This window comes from Lichenostomus cassidix, chromosome 3 (assembly GCF_008360975.1).
Source record: "Lichenostomus cassidix isolate B80296 chromosome 3, HeHo_3.0, whole genome shotgun sequence".
Classification (NCBI taxonomy): domain Eukaryota; kingdom Metazoa; phylum Chordata; class Aves; order Passeriformes; family Meliphagidae; genus Lichenostomus; species Lichenostomus cassidix.
This window is the reverse complement of record NC_139483.1, coordinates 20,484,525-20,499,866: the sequence shown is the minus strand read 5'-3', so window position 1 is coordinate 20,499,866 and position 15,342 is coordinate 20,484,525. Positions and strand designations below refer to the sequence as shown.

Here is a 15,342-nt window from a genome sequence, read left to right as displayed (position 1 = left end):
AGATTTAAAATAATTTTAAAATGATTGCTGGAAAGTGTCTAAAATCACATGTGCTACTTTCCAGACCTCCACTGAGACATTTCCCTCTGAAGAAACTGGTCCATGAAATGTCCTTTGTTCTACTGTCAAATTCTGGCAAGCTGCTTCCCAGTATAGCGGGAAACTTAATTGGGCTTTTGTTTAATTACCATCAAGACAATGATGCTCAAATGAAGAGCATAACATCAGCAAGTGAGTGAAAGCAATCAATTAGGATGAGCCTGAAACTATCTTTTAAGGGAAAGGAAAGGGCTACTCATTACTGTGGTCATAGGCTAGAAATCCAAAATATAAACATGTAATTTACTAAAATAATACATAGCTTTTAGAAACAAATTAAATGACAGATAGTAACTATAAAGGAGAAGCATCATTATGAAGCAAGATCAAGATTTTATACCACAGCAATGCTGCTAAGCTTAGGAAAACAGAGACTGGAGTTAGTGGATTCATGTGAATGGCAGTCTCAAATTGAGGAAAACTCTCCCAAACGTACCACAGGTGCATATTTAGAAACAGCCTAGATGATACAATAAATGAATCAATAAACACAGAAAGAAACTGTTATGGAATATTTTAGGTGTCAACTAGCTCACAATGAATCAAGAAAATAGTTAGCATCCCCAAAAATAACATATTAAAAAAAAAAATCTACGTATTATCCTGATAACTCCCAAAATCAGTAGTACAACTGAAGGTAAAAACACAGCAATAACAGAAGACTTGATATTAAATCCACAGAGAAACATCTACTGGCAAGACAGCAGCTGCATTTGAGAAGCCAAAAAAGGTGTAATCAAAAGGGTAAAACCTAAAGACAAGGCTGAAGACCTTCACATCCACTCTTCACTTACACTAAAAGGTGGAATCTCACCAACACTACAAGCAAACACACACCCTAGTAAGCAAATTACACCTATTAGTGAGAAATGAGACTTAACCATAAGGGACATACAGAAGTTCGAGTAGGGTACACAGCAATGCCAAAATGTTTGCCCATGGTCTGACTGAAATGGGACTGACCTGGAGGAGTTCTGCCTCACTGTTCTGAAAATTCCCCTCTACTTTTTGCTTTAAAACGTCAGGTCTAGGTTTACCTGTTGCTTTGGTAAGTAAATGAGCACATGAGAAATCCAGAAAGTCCATTAATTTCAGTGGCCACAGTTTTCATGCTTAATGGTAAGAGAATATACCTAAGGTTATGTATTTCCAGACTTATGTATTCAATTTCTACCCTAGATGAGCCAAACACCACACTGTGCATCTCAGTTACTTATTTTCTCAGCCAGAGTTCACAACTGCAGGGTCAGATATTAAACAACAGCACTTTCCCTGCAAGAGCAAGAATAAGTAGTGATACAGCTAAACAGGATGTTGAGCTTTTTCTACCATTCATATAAACACACCAATTGCAGGCAGAAGTAGTATTATACTTTCTTGGCCTGCATGTTATTACAATAGCATCTGCCAAAAAAAAAAAACCTGGGAAAGTATCAGAGTTTAAAAGATATTTCAGACAAAGTAAAGAAAGGGGACAGAGAAAAAATTTAAAAACACAACAGGAAAAAAACCCAACACATAATTTAAGTGAAACCTTTCTTACAGAAACATGATATTGGTACCTCCTGAAAGAGATTGTAAAAATAATGGAAAAAACCCTGGTGAGACAGGAAGCTTAAACACAGCTAATCTAATGATAACTTTCATAATACAGGAAGCAAGCATGCTACCAAAGAGATGACAAAACCAGAGATTATATTAGGTGTTTACTTATTCCCAGACCAAGCTAAAAAGTGTGCCAAAGGAGCTTGGGTTAAGCACACCAGCCTTTCATTAAAAAAAAAAATAAATCACAGCACCTAACTTGGCAAATAATAATCCTCCAACAGAATTTACTTTGGTACAAGCTATCAAGAGTTACTGACCCCTTTCACACACTCACCTTTGGAAATGCAATTTCCTGTTGCAAACCGGTGTCCTGAACCTGCAAAGCTCTGCTCCCACACACACCCTGGTTTGGTGAGCAGGGCTGCCAGTCGTGCTGGTGGCAGCAGGGCTGGGAAGTGCACGCCGGAGGCTTGGGGACGCAGTGCTCACCAACTGGACTTCCTGCCTGGAGCTTACAGTGCCAAGGTAAATAATTACGATACCATGCTGACAGATGTGTCAGAGGTATGAGGTATTAACTAGATTTACTACGGTCTTGGATAACTGAGTTGTAATTTTCCGCTCTCCTGGCATGTAACGGTGTGAGGTGTCTTACAATGCCAGTGCATTCCCAACTGCAACACTTAACCTTCTGTATCTTAGAATCCATGTGTATTGCGCTGCCTCCTCCTGCACAAGACTCTGAGCCCCTGTTGTCTAATTATGCTGCTCCTCCACCAAAAGAAGGATGAATTTAACCTAACAAAGTCTCAGTTATCTCTGCCTTGTAATCCTCTGAGACTAACAGACTTTAAGGAGTGTTTGGATAACATTCTCAGACACGTGGCGCAGTTTTGGGGCTCATTTTGTTCAGGGCCAGGAGCTGCACTCCATGATCCTTGTGGGTCCCTTCCAATTCAGGGAATTCACTGAATCTACCTGGTCAAAGGACATGAGACAAAGTTGTCATCATCATGATCCTGGCAAGACAAGGATAATGTAATCAGTGCTCAGTCTCAGCAGACATGGCAATCAGGCATTCCTTTGTTTTAAATTTCCTCTGACCTTGCATTTTGTCCTTGTACAGTTCTCACTGCTCATGAGCTAATGCATCTATGTTTGAACAAACCTAGTACACAAACTGCTTCCACATACTCAATAACATCTTATGCCCACAATACCACCATATCTTCAGAACCACCATTCACTGCCATATTCCTTAAGTTAAGGAGATGCAAAAGTATACAAACCACTGAAAATATGAAAGATTTGACACAGTCTTTAACGTCATATACAGATAAATACTAAAATGTAATACCATAATTTATTCCAGTATTTCAAAATCTCCTGAAAACAGAGTGCACTTTTCATTGTCTGACATTTCTAACTTCTGAGAGATATAAACTGCAGAGGTAAAGCTCATGGCCATGTCTAGACATCACTTATCCAATGCACAATGCCACAATGGTTGTGGTGATACGCAGCTCACGATGCAATCATACACAGCCCATAATAAAGAACATCACATCTGGGAGACTACAGATTAATAGTCTTCATCTGCTGACAGAATTGCTCTTAAAAGCCATATACCTTTGTTATTTTACAAACTTCATTTACCTTTCTTATATTTCTCTACCATTATGGGGATGAGATATATATTATGTTTTAAATCAAAACAAAACTACAAAACCAAACATTTCAAGCTCTCCTTGATCTCTTTTCCTAACAGGTAGACTTAATAAAACACTCATCACTGACAACATCATGCAGAACAGATTTTGCACTGTTTGGTGCAGAGTCCCTTCCTGTGCAGTTAGCACTTGATACTCAGCACTATCAGTTTCTTACCCTGATTAAATTCTTTTAGGTTTGACCCCTGTACACAAAAATCACCACGCATACCAGTAAAATAACTTCGCTGAGATAAAATGAAGGAAATCTCCATTTAAGTCATCACCCAAACAGCTCCTATCCACACTGGTTCTCCCTGAGAGGCATTTAGGACCTTGCTTGGAGCATGTTGCAGAGAGCAGGTTGAATGATGTCGGACGGAATGTGGTGTACAAAGCACCCAGAGTGGCCAACAGGAAACATTCCTGGGCATCACACCTCAAGAGAGCCACAGGTGGGGCAGGAATATACAGGGGTGAATAAATACATGGCCTGTCAAACACCTCAGGATTAAGCAAATGAAGTGTGTATCAAAGTACAGACATGAATGTATGAAATATTGCAAGGGAGGTCACTTTGCTCACAATGGCCCCAAAACACTATCCTGCCAAAAGCACTTATGTAAGCATTTCTGGATTGGTTTTATACTACCGTTTTACCAGATCCTCTGCTAAAAAATGGGTTCAAATGCTTAAGCATTAAAAAAAACCCACAAAATAACCTAAAAAACCATTGATTTTTTTTCCCAAGTTCAGTAACCCAGTTCATCTTTGCCCCTAAAAGAACTGAGAAAAATAACAATTACTGGAGCTAATATCACATGCTTTTAAATTTAAAAAACTTTGTTCTTTCAAATCACTGTGAAGAAAGTGACCTCTTTGATTACAAAGCCAGAACCTTCTCCATTTTTCTCACAAGGACCTTGACTCTTCAGTGAATACTTGAGCGGACTGTTGAGTCTTATTTTAACACAGTTCCTATGACAGAGCTATTCCTAAGAAATTATTACTATAAATCATAGCACTTATTATTGGGAAGTTTTCCTAAAAAACAATCTAGATTCTGTCTTGAACTTACAAAATTATTTTATTAACTGTATTACCAAAGAGTCTTTTACAACATGCAAGTTTTAAATGTTATTTAATTCTTATTCATATATCTTTATCTTTGCAAAAGGCACTCAATAAAACTAACATGTTCTGCTTTCAAAACCATGTCCACAGTGCTCTCAGGCTGTGACAAAAAGACTTCTTAAGATAAACATGCACAAACCCATCTTTTTATCCTAAGAAAATACTGGAATGGAGGATATCCTTTCCTGCCATTGTCCCATCCTCTGCTGCTCTCTTTGATTGCAACATGCAGCATGAAGAGACTGATAAATACATACTGATTCCATCCCAAGTAAAAAAATTAATTTTATAAATCCACAGTAATAAAGAGAGCAGAGAAAGCAAAATTAAGTGGCATTTAACAGTGGACAACGTTACCTGACGTTAGCTGAATGTCCCTCTTATTGAACAGATTTACATGCAGAGGACTCACTGTATTATCACCAGCTCACAGTGTGGCCGGTGATAATCATTTAAATGTATTGCTGAATGTATGGGGGGTAGGAAATGCAAGATTTCACAGAGAGTTCTCACCAGAGAGCTACTGGTACTTGTCAAGGACACTGACCACACAAAGCTAACATGAAAGTTAAGCCACATGTTAACAAACTTCTACTGTAACACCAGCTGAAAATACAAAAGTAGGAAAGAAACCTTATATAACATTAACCAAAGCTGACACTGTTGACTAATAGACAAAATGACTAATTGTCTCCAGTGTGCACCCACCCCTTGTCAGATGTTTTGACAGATTAATTAGTGCATGGGTGGCAGTCTTCATACCTAAGTCAGGTTCAAGGAAAAACTGTAAGACTACATCAGTCTCTCTCAATAAATCCATTTGTACGTCAAAAGAGACAACTGGGCCATTGTTAGACAAGGTTTTAAAAGCTCAACCCATCCACAGTAAAAATTTACACTTTCAGCAGTGAAAACTTACATGCAAATGTACACTACAAGAACACAGAGCCCTTCTGTGACCAACTGTTTTAGGTTACTACAACAGAAGCAAAGAACAAGAGCAGCTAGAGCAAAACTAACACACAGCAAGCAGAGAAGATCTCGTATCCCAAGTTGCTGCATTCTCCTTACAGGTGCTTCTTTTCATTCCAGCTCCAGGGAACCACTCATCGCTTCATAAAGTCAGGTCCTGAGGTGGTATCAGTAATTTTCTTCCAAAACAGCTGTCTCAATTAGTGAACCATAAATCTGCATTTCTGAATTTGCATATTCAAATGCACATGTCAATTCACCAATTGAATGTAGAAACCAGAAAAACTTTCAAGAAGTGAACCAGTTTCAGAGGGCAGGCTATGACCAAAGAAACCAAAATCCTTATATACACACCAGCATTCCCCAACATACCGTTTGCCCATTGCACCAAACCATTTCTTCTTTTCTGTAGACTGTAATTCAAGAAATGTATTTTGTCTTTTGCTATTTCTAAACCGCCCAGTACACTCTAAAACACGGAAAGGAATAAAAAAACCTTACTTATTAATTGATGTCTGCCTCTCCACATACAGCGTTATATTTAAACACTTCTCTGTAGATAATGTTAAGCAGCATGAAACATCCAACTGCATAGCAAAAGCTCTAAAATATGTGCAAAATTAAAAATAACATTCATCTTCAAATGGCAGCTTTTATATTCCACTTGTCAGAAAAAAAGATAATAAAAAATGGAAGTGAAATTTCTAGCAACCAACATACTTACCATTTGGATGCTAAATGTTAACCTGCCTCAATAATGCTCTGCTGCAGTATTTCAGTTCTGTTTTATAAACAAGATTTCCAATGACACACAGATGCATTTTGGGACACCAAGCTAAGAAGAGGAACATGGACACACAGAAGAGAACTTGCAAAAAACCCTTATCATTGCCTTTCTCTGCTCTCAGGAAGAACCACAACAAAGTGGGGAGCAGCAGCACATCAATACTGTAATTTAGCTTCCTCTGCTGTCACAAATTCCCACAGCAGAATCTTGGCAAAGGTGGAAGGAATCACAGGACCTTTACTCAAATATGTCTACCTGAGTTTTTTTATTCACAAGCAGAAACCTGCCCTGTCTACCCTCCATTCTGAAACTTCCAGAGCTCTGAAACTCTGTCAGTATTTGTCTATCAGTAGAAGACTGATGGCACCAGCCATTTCCTTCAATTAGCAGCCCATTTCTTTATTTGGTAAGCTGACCAAAGCATCTTGCTAAACAGGCTGAATCTTCCCAACACTATAAAGAATGTAAACAGACATCCATTCTACGCAGTAGCTCCTAAAGTATGTCAAACTTTAAGAAAAACAAGAAAAATAAAAGTATTATCATTTCAGATGCCTGCTTTCCAGGACCTTTGAAATAAATTCCCACCACCTCCAAAGCTCATCAGGGTTTTTCTTCCCGAGGCAGGTCTGTTCACATTGGGCATTTCACAAAGCTTTTAAGGGAAATGTCAGATTTCCTCTGAAATCCAACTTTTCTATACTTGAGGTAAGACTTTCAATGCCTGCTCCCTTCTGAAGGTATAAGAAGTTTCACTCCACCTCAGCACAGGATGAATTAAGCCATTGAATATATCTCTTTTCCCTCTCCTCTCCCTCTGTCCTGGTAAACAACAGGCACAATGTTTTGTGTAGAGATTCCTTTACACACTGTCTCCCTTTTAAAGCACCTGAGATAAGCACTGCATATCACATACACAGAAAATGCAGGGTTTCCACTACCAACAGAATACATTTTGCACTGAAAGGACAAACGAAAGTCCTGCATGAAGACTTCAAAATCAAAATGGCATCAGCAATAGACATCAAAAATCGGATCTGGCTTCTCTCTGTTGAATCTCTGATTGGCAAAGTCCCCTGATTTTGCCCAGGCTTGTCCAAAAACCTGGGTTAATTATCATCACCAATAAAAACCTAAAGGCATTTTATCTGCAAGGTAGTGAATGCCTCCTCTCAAAAGAGGGAGTTCCATGATAAGAGCTAATCTCAAAAACCTTAGGAATGCAAACTATTTTCTCAGTTGTAAAAACAAGAAAGAATTTCACAAACACAAGTTAAAACAACTACTGGTAACATCCTGCTTCTCCTACACTGCCAACTTTGTCCTTCAGAGTGATATGTTTTGAATCCAGCTCAATGGTCAAAGGATGGAGTCCAAAGAGAGGGCATCACTTTTATGCACCTTTCCAAAGGAGATCCTTCCAATAAACTTTATTTTCTAAGTTCAAAAAGCAGTGCAAGACAGCCTTCACAACAGCTTCAGACTTTTCTACTGGGAAGTCAATATCAGTTCACATTTTATTTTTCAGATAGCTGCCAGGAAGGCTGTAAGACAGCTCATTCTGGCTGGTCAGACCACCTGAAAGCTGCACAAGTCCTGGCTTTTTATTCTTTAAGCTCTAGCATAGCTTTCTGAAACTTCGACAGACAACTCTTAACTATGTTATACACTATATACACTAACCTGTTAATATGAGGTGTTGATTTTTAGAATAATCACAATGCCTATTATTAAATCAATCTTTCCCCCAGCCTATAGATATGTAAGAATTCCATGGTGTTGGTACACTATTGCTTTGGCAATATTTTCTCTGAAAGACCCACTAAGTTACAAAAGATGTAGTTGCCTTCATAAACTGGTCCTTGTGTTTCTCACAGCCAGACACAGAACTACTATCCTATTACAGAAACCAAAACTATTTTTATTAACTATGCAAATCAAAAAATATCCTTTGTCCATTAGAAAACATACTAGAAATCATAACCAAATTGATTAATAACAGATACCAGTGCTATCTGCCTTTTAAATTAAGCCTAACCATCACTTCTGTTCTTCTCTATGCTAGCCCAGGCCACAGCAGAGCACATCCCAATAAATTAAAACATCAAACTTGAATGTGTTAAAGACTTAAACTCCAAGACACACTTTCCACCAAACCTAAACATATACAAAAAAATTTAATCTTTCAATTCCACATTCATGAATATGTAATTAAAATCAGCATCATTCACAGTACAATACAGAACTTACATTACTATAGTGGGTCCAATCATCAGCCCAATATCCTGCTTCTAACAGCAGCTTACCCCATAAGAAAACGTACAAAATATCATAAGAGGCACATATAGCATAATCTGTCCTAAAAGAAATTTTTCAATCCCTGTCAGATAGGGACTTATCTATATAATCAAATATACTGATTTATGCCCTAGAACAGCACAGTTAACATCCCTTTAGTTGTAGCCATGATTGTTCCTCCCACATCTAGAACACTTCACTTATCTTGTTTATCCTACCAGGCTTTTGGCTTATATGATCTCCTCTGGTGGTATACATCAGACATGGTGATTTAGGGGTATTATACACTCTGTCTTTCAAACTACTCTCTATAACAAGTCATTGTGTCAAAGAGTAATGGCCAAGCACTATTTTGCACATACACATCCTACCTCCTCAAACTGACCCCCTCGAAACAGAGATACATTAATATTTTCAGTTCAACTTCATATGAATATTTTTAATCATTCTCTTTTGACAGAAAATCACAAATTGATTATTCCAGGTGAACTGAGCAGCAGTTTAATAACATCCTTTGTGTCATTACACAGTATTGCAAAACAACTGTAGCATTTTTCTTCTGCCCAACACTAAGTGTTAAGAAGGTGCACAAGTTCAAATAAAACATTGTTGAAATCTTCCTCTCCACCTTAAATATAGTTGATTTACAATCCAGTAACGTGAACAAGTAATTTGATTATTCCATCTAACATGCATACTCTTGAATTTATCAACATCATCTGCTACGATTCCCTTTCACCCAGCTTTCTTGGATTCCCTTTACAATTTCTCAGTCTTCTTCAATCTTGCCTAATCCAAATACTTTTGCATCATTAGCAAGTTTTGGCACACCATCATTCATCTAGTTTATTAGATCACCAACATACATGTTCACCACCCTCTTTTCAGAGGTGTTTATACATCACATGGTAATTTAAGGTTTTCATTGTTACTGACAAAACAAAAAGTATTCTTAGTCATAAGGACAGGTAGACTGATTGAGAATCAGAAAGGAGAGTTGCAATTTCCAAAAGATGTGCTTGGTGTTGAGCAAAGCTCAGTACCTCAACTCTTTACAGGAGCAGAAAATAAGACTTTCACAATGGCAACTGGACATGAGAGGGGTCAGTGTTCTCTTCTCCCCAAGCCAGCAAGCATCCATTATGTCATATACCCAGCAATCTCCAGAAAAGTCCTTTAGTCAGAAAACCTTCTTAATGTTAGCCAAATTTATGCTTAATTAGGGGTAAGTTTATAGTTCCTTTGGTATGCACATGTAGCTGACAACATGTACAACTTCTTTTCAGGATAGCCACGATAAGGTAGGAAATACATTTTAGAACAAATATGCATTTCTTTTCACCTACTTTGTGCTGGATCATAATCTTGTGTCCCTAATTCCTTTCACATTCCAGATTTCTCCTCATTCCCTCCTACAGCCCAGAGGAAAGGGGAAGAGTCATGGATTGCAGTTCCTGCTTCTGGGGCTATCTCCACATTAGTGAAGAACCCAATTCGTTCATAGGGTGTGACATGTCTCCTCACAGATCACCTCCTCAGCTCCACATGCACAGCCCCCCAAAAGGCTTTAAGCAGAACATGGGCACCCCATGGGACAGGCTACACTTGCTCTGGACATGGACTGAATCCACCACCACCAGCACCACTACACATACCCACTGAGTTTTAAAGTCTACTGCACCAGGCACAGGAGGATAGGGGTTAGACAATGAAACCAAAATCATACTTTTACCACAAATATGGACTTCAGCTCAGGTCTAGTCCTCCATTCCTTTAGAAACTATCTTTAATTATTACTTTTTAATATATATATTTTTATAATTTTGTTGGTGGATGCAGCAGCTTTCATGAAGTCTCTGAATAGAAAACCAGTATATTTTTAAAAAGGAGCCAGACTTGTTCACATAAGATTTCAGAGAATCTTGTGCACAATCCTGTGACATACTCCCTCCTCACAGGAGGAACATCTACACCATAATGCTAGTTTTCAGAGATCAGGATCTGTTGCAATGGAACTCCACAAAGTATAATAGGCCAAGGCATGCTGTACTTCACAGTGGAGTTAAGACATAAAAAATACTTTTATGGAATCTGCTCAGCATTGCATACTAAGTATTATAGCCTGGCTCCTGCAAGGACTTGTATACATGTTTATTATGTATATTTATTATTATGTCTATCAAAGAAATCCTATGGTTTCAAAGGCACTATCCATGAACGTGAACTGAAGCACACAGGTAGGTCTTTGCAAGACTAGTACCTGTATGCTACTGAGAGGCACTGCCTGCTGAAAACTTTGTACCTGTTGTATGCTGCCAGCAGTTTGTACATTTCCCCCCTCAGCTGACACACCCTTGCAACAGAGGATTTGCTTCCAGCTGAGGAGATGGAGTTCAAGTACACTTTCCACACTGCATAAATCTCTGCTAAATGTAAATCCAGCTACTTAAGTAACAATTAATCAAACACAGCCTCACTACATATGAAGAGAAACAGAATGAAGAGCAGCAGATTGGCTCAGCAGTATCAAATAAACACAGAAAAATGAAGCCAGAGAGTTACCAGAACTATGCACATAACTCTGTTTGTGTACATATCTATAAAATACTTTCTCCATGATTGGAGGAGCCACTGGTGGCCAAAACAATTTGCTATGTGCACAAGAGTGGATGCATTTCACAGAAAGCCATTCCATACCTAAGTTACAATAACTGACTCATGGGCTTCTGCTGGACAAGAATGACAGGAGAAAAGTCAGTCATTAGTACTAACACTGGTTGCTAATTAACCCTCATGAACAACGCTGCACCAAAGCTGCTTCTGCTACTATTACAGAAACATTTAAAAGGCACGTGTAAAACTGTAAATATAATGCACATGCAAAAAGCTCAGTTTGCTCAGTACAGAGATCAACCCAGCAGCCCTCTCTCTGGTCTTGGTCTGCACCACTGGATTCCCTGAGGATGCATCAAGACAGTCACACTTTACAGCTTCTCGCACACAAACGCACTGGCAGAACTGATGGCCCCCAAGCCCTGCCACAGATTTTAGGGTCTACCTCTTAGCTGATGGACTGTGCTTCAACCCATAAGTTTGCAAAGCTCACAAGTTTTGTATCATGACCCGTGAGATACACACAAGTGCCCTCTGTCTGTAAGCAACTCTGGCACAGCCTTCAAAAGATACCAGAAAGAGTTCAAGTACTGCCAATAACAGAACAGGTCCTAAAGCTTATTTGCATTACTATAACATCAACACACACTCTATTTTACACCATGTAACAAGTACTGGATGTCAGCTACAAAACCCCCAAAGGCCAAGAGCAAAAGCTGTTTAATCTGTATTTTGTCACTCATATTTGATGGGACATTCTCAGCTGGATAACCAGAGAACAGTCCCTGCTGGGACTGCCTCCCCTCACATCTCTCCCCAAAAAGACCTAACTGTCTCTTCTCATAATATGGAGGTTGGCAGGTTTTGACTTGTGAGTTGGGGGGGAGCCATTTTATATGTATATTTTGCCAAATCTTGAAGAACTGCAGCATGTAACAGTGCTTTAAGAATAACCAAACCGTGTAGCAACTCTCTGCATAGAGTTTAAAGAAAAATGATCTGGCTTCTGGTAAAAGTATTTCTTCTATGGTTTCAGGCTACATGCCAAAAATCCCAGAAAACTTCTTGGGCAACAACATATTGAATCTGAGCCTTTTACGGGTCACTGTTGCCACCTTGTTAAAGTTACAAACAACCAAAGAGTTGCTTATCATGGAAACATATCATTCTTTCATGCAAATCAGAGAGATAAAACCTTCTCGATAGGAAAGCTCGAGCACACATTATATCCACATACCACACATACATTATGTAACGCTTGTCCCAAATACACCCCAATAAAGTGAGCCGGTTTGAGATCTTAACAATTCATCGACTTTGCCACATCAGAAACGAGAGTGGATGTCACTCTTCCCTGCCCGCCGCGATCTTTCCTGCAGCACTCGGCAGAGTTACAGACTTGCCGAAGACAGCCAGTTTAGGCTTGACTGTAACTAACAAAGAGCAAGGTAAACCCCCGGGCGGGGGGGAAGGCAAACACGGGCATGCCGCGATGTAAATAGGGGCAGCCCAGCACGGAGCCCTGCCCGTTCCTCGCTATTTACAAATACCTCTTGACTAGACAAATGCCGTGTTATCTGGGTGTCCAACAGATTAAATTCGCGGGCTGGACGGACCGTCCGAGGCTCGCTTATCGCAGGTCACCGACCCGAGCATGGCTATTCCGGCGGCTCACAGACAGCGCTGCACAGCCGGCGGAGCTGCGCTCGCTCTGTGCCGCGCACAGCGAGCCCCACGCAAAGGCTGCCGCTCGCACAGCCCGAGTGCGAGGCACCGCTCGGCTCGCTCACAGTCTGCGCGGGGACGGCCCGAACTCGAGCGAACTCGGCGGCTCCTTACCTGCTGGGCAGCGCGGCGGCTCCGGCTTTGTGCGCGCCAGCGGCAGGCGGCGGTCCCGGTCCCGGCCCGCGGCTGCCAAAGGCTGCGGAGGCAGAGCTGCTCCCGCCGCCCCGGCCCGGCCACCGCGGGGAACTTCGGCGGGGCGGCCGGCAGGGAGCTGCGGCCGCCGGTGGCGGCGCGGAGGGCCGGGCGCCCTGAGCTCCTGCTGCCGGCCGCGGGGTGCGGGAAGGAGGGAGGCAGGGCGGGAGGGAAGGAGGGGACTGCTGTCCCGCGGGGGCGAGCGGGGCCGGCGGGCGGGCGAGCCGGAGGCGGCGGGGCCGGGGCCGGGCTGGGGCCGGGGCGGCGCGGGGAGTCACGGCCCAGGAATGCCAGGAATGTGGGGCGGCCGCTGCGGCCGCGGGGCCCGGAGACGTCGGGGACGCGACTTGGGATTTCTTTTCTCTTTCTCCGTCTTTCTTTTTTTCTTTCTTTTTTTTTTTTTTTTTCTTTTAACTCTTACCCCCCTCCCCAAGGAAGGAGGAGGAGGGCTGAAACCCACCCCGCGGAGGAGGGAAAAGGAGGGAGGAAGAGGAGGGCGCAGGCTCCTGCCAATCCGGGCGGGAGCCGGCGGCGGCTCTCCCGAGGAGGGCAGAGCTGCCAGGTGCGGGTGCCTTCCCCTTCCCTGCCCTTTCCCGGCCCCTCCCCGCCCCTCCCGCCGTGCGGCTCCACACACGTGCTGTCCCGGCCCGCCCGGGAGCCAGGAGCACCCCCAGACGGACTTTGGGAAGGGGCAGGCGGGGAGCTGGGACGGGCTCTGCACGCGTGGGCCTGGAAGCTCCTGAGATCCTCCTTCCAGCCCTCCTGTGCGAAGGCGCGGTGCCGCCCTGCTTCTCTGTGGCCGCTTTTCTGCCCTTCCCTAACTCCCTGTCCATCTCCTGCAGCCTTGCGAGACAGCATCGTTTCTCTCCGTTCCTCCCTCTCTCCGTTTGCTTCTGCTCTTCCCATCTCACTTCTTTCGATCTGTTGCTCACTGTGTGACCCTTACTTCTGGAAGGGTGGTTATCCCTGCTCTTCCAGCTGCACACAAGGTAAAACACCCGTGATGGAAACAAACCACCCATGACGCCACCGTCATGCCTGTGCCTTGCTGGAAAGCAAGCAGGAGAAAACCTGAAGTTGGCTTAAAACGTGGTGGTTTGTAATTACGCGAAATGCCCGGGACTTGGCGGATGTGGGAAAGCCCATTTGATGCCTGCTGTAAATGCGAAAAGGAGCAGGGAACACATCATGCTGTAGGAATACCATCAGGAATGTTGAGGCTACCAACAGGTGTTGAACATACCATACCAAATCAAGTAGGCTTAAGAGCAATGTGAATTTTAGAAATTATGTGTAGATGCTCTTGGGCAATTTGCAAAATTATTTTTGCCTTTACTGCATTTATTTAAAGTTATCCACATTCCAAAAAATAATCTGCTTTCTAGAAAGTGTATACAAATACCTCTGGTACCAATGGGCATCTACAGAAATGGGGGAGGCAGGTATCCCTCTAAAACAATGGTGACACCAGAACCAAAGTAGTCTTGCAAACAGGGGAAATTATTAAAAATAGTGATAAATGAGAATTGATACTATTTCTCAGTTGCTGTTGTTCTTTGTTTCTTGTTCACCTTACTGAAGGAGTAAGTGAGCAGATTCACTGGAGTCAGGATTACTCAAATTATTAATGGTAAGATGGTCAGGAGCTGAGAGAGGGAGAAATAGTACAGATTCTTGATTTTGATAGATAAGTAATTGTATTTAAGCACTGTACATGGAATCATAAGCCTATGCCTTACCTCTGGCATAATAATATTATAATTACATTTTGCAAGCACTCCTTTTCATCTGAAACTCTCAAACATTTTACAAGCACCACACCTTAATGAAGTAAGTAATTATCCCCATTTTACATATGGCTACACTGAGGCACTAAGAAGTGACACCATTTAAGATTTAAACTTGAATTGTACTTGACCACGTGTAGATAGGAGAGTTTAGAGTAACAATCTGGAAGAAACATCAGGTGTCAGGATGACATGATAAGATGGATCATAGAGCCGCTGTGCTCTGAACTGATACAGAAGAGGGATTTCCTTACTGAGTAGAAAGTTGCAAAAGAGGGTAGTACACATCAAAACTAGGGTTTAACTTGTTTGGTTGCTGTCCTGTTCTCCCCATGCTGGGCCAGGTGTAAGGATGCTGTTTTTAACACAGAAAATACTGACTCTGTGCCTCAAGGTGGTGTGCTGGCTCGCCTAAGTCTTTGAGTCAGATTCTTGTTTTGCAGCTGGTCACTTTCACTTTTGCATCTGATCACTTTCA

General features: G+C 41.8%; 1 protein-coding gene across 1 annotated transcript in view; it reads right to left on the bottom strand.

The window, feature by feature from the left end:
* Positions 1-13,617, bottom strand: part of PTPN14 (protein tyrosine phosphatase non-receptor type 14) — a 106,666-nt gene extending 93,049 nt beyond the window's left edge. Inside the window, exon 1 of the mRNA XM_085054830.1 lies at positions 13,000-13,617. The gene's annotated coding sequence lies outside the window, so the exon portion shown is untranslated. The remainder of the gene's footprint in view (positions 1-12,999) is intronic.
* Positions 13,618-15,342: the final 1,725 nt, after the last annotated feature.